Source organism: Ailuropoda melanoleuca, unplaced genomic scaffold, assembly GCF_002007445.2.
Source record: "Ailuropoda melanoleuca isolate Jingjing unplaced genomic scaffold, ASM200744v2 unplaced-scaffold2884, whole genome shotgun sequence".
NCBI lineage: Eukaryota > Metazoa > Chordata > Mammalia > Carnivora > Ursidae > Ailuropoda > Ailuropoda melanoleuca.
In genome coordinates this window covers 95-6174 of record NW_023199214.1, presented here as the reverse complement: position 1 = coordinate 6174, position 6080 = coordinate 95, and the positions used below count along the sequence as shown (strand labels likewise).

At 50.8% G+C, this 6080-nt stretch overlaps 1 long non-coding RNA gene across 1 annotated transcript; it reads right to left on the bottom strand.

Annotated features, from left to right (window-relative positions):
- Positions 1–467: 467 nt before the first annotated feature.
- LOC109488364 lies at positions 468–2296 on the bottom strand. Its single transcript, XR_004622861.1, has 3 exons — positions 1947–2296; positions 955–1170; positions 468–571 (listed from the first exon to the last, which is right to left on the bottom strand). It is a non-coding gene; the product is annotated as an uncharacterized LOC109488364 (long non-coding RNA).
- Between the last annotated feature and the right edge of the window lie 3784 nt (positions 2297–6080).

Sequence of the window (6080 nt, the reverse complement as noted above, 5' to 3'; positions counted from 1 at the left end):
AGTGCGAGTGCCTTTTCTTTGAGAACCCCAAAGTGTCAACCTGCCTGGTTGAGGGTTTCTTCTGGGATCCTTTGAGAACTAAGGTCTTTGTAGGACATGGGAGGAAGCTCTCATGTGGCTTATCCTGGGCCTCCCTTCCCATATTCATTGAGAAACGCTGTTTGGGTCAATTTGGGCNGGTCAATTTGGGGTTCAAATGGGCAGAGAGCTTAGTGGCTGTCAAGGAAACACGTGAAGAGATTTCATGCAGCTCAGCCCCGTGTGGGTCATTTGGCAAAACTGATTTCTACAGCGGGAGGCATGGTGGCCTCTTCACCGGGGAGGCTGAGAGACCCACCCACCAGCCCAGGTCATGTGGTCAGGGTTTGCCACCTCCCAGAAGGTCCAAGCTGCCTGAGGGGGAAGAGGACAAGTCTCTGGGAGCTCCCTCGTCTATCCTGGTCCCTCCATGGAGAGAGGCCTACTCACCTGGTAACCTTCCCCCACGTGTTCTCTAGGCGGTGAATTGAGACACTCTGCAGAGCCAAGACAATGGCATGTAAGGACAGTAGTTCCTCAGGGTTTGACAGGCCTGGGGAGGGAAGAGAATGGGCTGTCATGTGGGGAGCCGGCACCTGATTGGCTCTCAAGCTTCAGTCCCCCTCAGGGGAAAGCGCTCCTGCTGGAGGAAGCTGCTGCCCAGGGACCTGCTGAAGGGCACACGTGAGGCCCAGAGAGTCCCACTGTTGCAGAGGAGGAGGATTTTACCTCACTCCAAGGAAGGAGCCAGGCAGAAACCAAGCATCCCAGCATGGGGCCATGCAAGGCGAGGTCAGCGTGCCCCTGGATGGAAGAGCCTAGGGACTGCACAGTCCCTACGGCAAAGACCAGGGCCTTCCACCCTGAGACCTGATCAAGGGAAGAGCAGTGCCCAAGACTCAGGAGAGCACCTCGGCTGGGCTTCCCATTGCATACCTTGGCCACCTTGTTCCAGTGCTCCACCACCATGGCCCTGTCCTAGGCTGTCATGCTTGGGTTGCCAAGGCAGGTGGTGATGACACACTTGGCCACACCGTTGAACTGGGCGACAGTGGCCCGGACTGTGGGTGCCAGGTGCTCACTGCCAGGCTTATTGCGCTTGGACCAGACGGAGCCCAGGCACTGATGGGGCAGCAGCTTCTTGAACAGCTCCTAGAGAACAGGGGGACCTTTGTTCACCCAGCCATTTCCCATGCAAGACTCATGTCCTATGTAGGGGTCACAGGTCAGAGCTGGACCTCAGGGAGCTGAGAATCTGGCCTGAGCCTGCTTGGAGACCGTGGATTTCATTCCATTGTTTTTCCCTGAGGGAACCCAGTACACAATGACCCAGGAGCAAACAGAGCAAGGGAAGGAAGGAGGGCATTTGCACCCTGATCATGCTCAGGAACTCCCAGCTCCAGGTGGCACTGCAAGCTGGTCCTCCCAAGGGGGCTTCTTCCCCGCCCCTCCAACGGTCATCCCCTTGGTCCTTCCCCCCTTTCAGAGGCACATTCTCACACGGGAGCTGCAACCACACGTTTTTCCATCTGCCCTGTCCTCATGGACACATCAGATGCCTAATAAATGCTGAGGGTTCTCATCCTCCAAGGCAGATGAGTGGGTGACCCATGGACTTGACTGAACACAGGGAGCTGCCCTCCTCCACCCACGGGACCAGGGCCTGCCCATCGGTCTCTCCGTTTTGGCTCATTTCTTCTCCCTCGTACCTCTGTATCAGTGCTTATCAGGGTCTCTCGCTACAGTCTGCAGCTGGACAGTGAAAGCTTGGGTCTAAGCGCCTTGGTGGGTTGACAGGGTTGGGAAGTGGTGGAGCTGAGATTTGGTCCCAGACCATAGGAGTCCACATTAGGGAAAGGCAGGTGTGGGGCAGGTGAGAGCAGAAGGAAGGGGTGCCCCTGGCCCACCCTGAGAGCCCAGCTGCTCACCGCATCCATGTATGTCAGTTGCTCTGCCACCATCCTGGGAGGGAAGACCAGGAGGTCGGGCTTCTCCTCACTCAGTTGGTTCTTTGGGTTGACACAGCAGGAACAATCTGGAGCCACAGTGGGCTCTATGTCTATTGTCAGAGCTGGAGTGAAAATTCCTGGGAAAGCTTATGGTCCAGCTGACTGCAGCTCAGCACCCGGCACACATGGAGAAGATGGGAGCACGTGTTCCAGTTCTGGAACAGCTGATGGAGGGGAGGCTGGCTCTGACACTGGAGGTGATGGTTGATGCAGAGCTGGGGTTGCCTCTAGCTCCATAGAAGGCCCTTTTTCTGGCTCTGCAACTGGAAGGAGCCCTGGAGCTGGCACTGGAGGAGGTTAAAGAGAAAGGTTCATCCACATAACTGACTTTCTGTGTGCCTTTCCAAAAACAGGACATATACCATGGCCTTAAGGAGGGCACGTATTGCATGGTGCACTGGGTGTTATACACAAGTAATGAATCATGGAACTTTACATCAAAAACATGGGATGTACTGTATGGTGACTAACATAACATAATAAGAAAATATAAAAAAAAAATCCAATGAATATCCAATCCATGAACCGCATTCCAGATAGCCTCCCCAAATTGCAATCTCCCTTACCCTCTGCCTCTATGGGCTCCAGAAGTTCCTGCTGCAGCAGGAGAATGGGGGCATGGTTTTTCAGGTCCCAGTCATGCCACTTCAAATGTACAGAGCCACCCCCCTTTACCTTGAGTCATATGTGGAGCACAGTCAGAGGCCTGACCTTTCATTCCACATGCTACTCCCACACACCATTCTTTCTGTGTGGGTCCCAAAGGATGGCCCCAGGCCACTTCCAACCCCGCTGTAGCTGTCTTTGCAGTGGTTTGCTCATCCAGAAAACCTGAATGAGTGGTTTTTCCACTTACACTCTTCATGGCCATAGGTCTAGTCTACTCCATCTTCCATGCAGACCAGTATCAGGGCTTAAGTTTGAGGCAGATTTGTGAGTGTTCTGCTCACCACACCTTCTATTCTTGGACCCAGTTGTTGTCAGCAGAGGTGGATATGGAAAGGCGCAGGCAGAGCAAGATAAGACCATCAAAGGGGTGGATGTTTTAGGCACCAACTCAGCCCAGATTGTGCTCTGCTTCCCAGAGGGCTTGAAGGCCCATCCATAGCTCTTTTTGACTCATTTGCTTCTTCAGGAAGCCCCCCAAATTCAGCCCTCCCACGGAAACCAAGAGATCTGTGAGATCTATGGCTCTGAAAGTCCTTCCCCAGCCACAACTCCTGTAGTGTCCCACCCTGCTCTGTGGAGGCAGCAGTCTTTCCTCCTGGACCCAAAGACCATGTTTTTACTTGTTATAGTCCATCATAATGGTACAAACATGGGTGGATCTATTCATACCTAGAGTAGGCCATGAAGATGTCACATCTATTGAACTATGGATGTGGGAGCTTATGATGTGTAGAGTGACTATCTGACCCTCTGACTAGAATTGAGACCCAGACATTGTATCTGCTTTGTCAATTGAGTTATCTTAGTGACTGGAAAGTGCCTGCATTACTACATGCCTAATACATATTATTGAATGAATGACTCCTAACAAATACTTTCCAAATACTGAGTGGACCTTGGGCTGCTCTGCCTGTCCCCAGTGACTCCCTAATCTGGTCACATAAAGGATCAGTGCCAGGACCAACTAGATGGAATCTCAGAAGTCCTTTGCAAACAGGAAAACTACGAGCTTTCCATTTGCTTTTGTAAACCCGAAGGGCCACAGGCCTGTGAGGGTTGAGGTTGAGAGCTTCTTCACTGGAGAGTGAGAACTACTAAACATGACGATTCCCAGCATGTTCAGCAGCCTTTTCTACAGAGCCAGGCCCCAGATAAGCCCGTGCCATGTTTTCTCCCATGATTTCCTACAGTAACCCGATGAGATTCAGCCTCTTACCACCCCATTTTTCAGAAGAGGAAAGTGAAGCTCAGAGAGGTGCAGTGACATTCCCAAGACATGCAGCTAGTAGATGGGAGTCTCACTCCTGTGCTATGCCTGGGGTGAGCATTCACCTGTTGAACTGCTGGCCCAGGACCTGTTGGGTTGAAGTGAACACATGGTATTATGCAGAAAATTGTGATATTTGATATGTTTATATCTGGGAAAAATGGTACCAGCGAGTGTATGAAATGCTCCATTGTGCCTTCTTTGAGCATCAGCATCGTGCAGGCCTCATCCAGGGACGGGATTAATTCTTTTCCACCACCAGATAGACGGGGGGGCGGGGCGCAGTGTACTCAGCTTCAACTCCATGAACCACCAGGAAGATCAGGGTCTGGCGTTCAGACCAGAGACTCCCAACGCTTCAGGAACTTGTGCAAGAAAAGGGACTTGAAGGCCCACCCAGAAAAGGGCTCTAGGCTTAAAGGTACAATTGGCTTTAGGGGTGAAATGATAAACCATTGTTCCCTTTAACCCATTTTTTTAGTTGAGCAACAATAGCATTTTTCTCTTTTAATAGCCTTTATTAAGAACTCTATATGCCTTTAAGTCATCAGTAAACATCCCTACTGTAGACAGGAGAAAGCAGAGGGTTAGAATCTCAAACGCTGCTCAAGATCATATATATTGGGCCTGGAAACTGTCCAAAGTGTAGGCTGCTTGTCATTTCCTCCATGCTGATGAGGCCTGCTCTGTTCCTGACATGGGGAGAAAGGTTCAGGGGAAAACCACCCTCCTTGGCAGGCCACAGGGGAGCCAATTGTTTCTAGTGTGGGTTGTGGCCTTGCCACGATCATCTGTGGGTCCTGAGATAGGACATGAATTTGGACCCATTCTCACCCCAGACCAGCATTGGATGTTGTTGGTGGCCTGATGCATCTGCTGCTTGTCAAAGGAGATGAAGTAGCTGAACCCTTGGAGCATCAAAGATGTCCTGGGTGGAACTCTGAAAAGATAGAGCCAGCTACCTAGGCCAGGAGGCATCAGAGGCCTTCCACACAATCTGTGGTTCTATGTTCTGGCAGATCTAGCAGCTAAAAAAGTTTGTTAAGACACTTAAGGGTTCCTTGCAGCATTGCTGAAATGGCAACAGGATTGAATCATGTCAAGAACCACCAGCCTTGAAAGGCTGAATTACTGTGGCAGACGACCTCCTTTATGGAGGTCCAAAAAGACATAGAAGGGCACAGCTTGTGACCTGGTGGACTACAATGATTTGATGTACTCTGAGAGATGATGCGTTATAGAGAAACATATAGAAAGACTTCATCCCACCGTTCCTTTTATGTTCAATCACCCTATTTAGTGTGAGGATTTATAAGGCCTTGGCCACGTTCTCCAAGGACAGTGGACCTGGGTTCTACACAGGATGGCTGGGTGAATAGGGAAAATAATAAAAACAGTACAAAGACACACATGGCTTCAGGAAAAGTAAAATAAAACACAATAAAACAAAATAAGCTATGCCCCTAAACTGCAAAAAAACATTAATTATATTCTCTACCATTCCCACATATGTGAAGAGTCTTCCTACCTTATCCCATAGCTGGTGGTGGAGGTGTATTTGTTGGGATTACTTTGTGGTTGGGCCTGAGGGACACTCATGTGGACACACTATAGGAGGGCCCCAGGTTTGCCCCCATATTTGTGTGGGGGCCCTGGGTGTGGAGAAACCTCTTCCCATTGTCACTTCAGAGCAGCACTGATCCTGGGTGGTCTGGTGCACCTGACACTTGTCTAGGGAGTTGGAATAGTTGAAGTCACAGACCAGCTCATCAACGATCTCCTGGGTGCAGCTCCGAAAATGCAGTGCCCCATATATATGGGGCCAAGAGACATTAGTGGCCTCACGGGATATTACAACAAGGGAATACCCCCNGCCACCGCCATTAGAAATCCTGTTCTCCAGTTGAGGCAAAGAGGGGCAGCTGAAAAGACATCGAGCAAGGAGGTAGCCAGATGAAACTCTAGAGCTCGTGATTAACATCGAGGTAGTTGAGCTTGGACCCCAGCACTCGGCTTCTCATCCTGCCTGCTANAACATGAAAGATGGGCCAGGTTCCAACACCTGGCAGCTTGATTCTGCCCAGGAAGGGCATCCTTCCTCTGCCCCCTCCTCTACA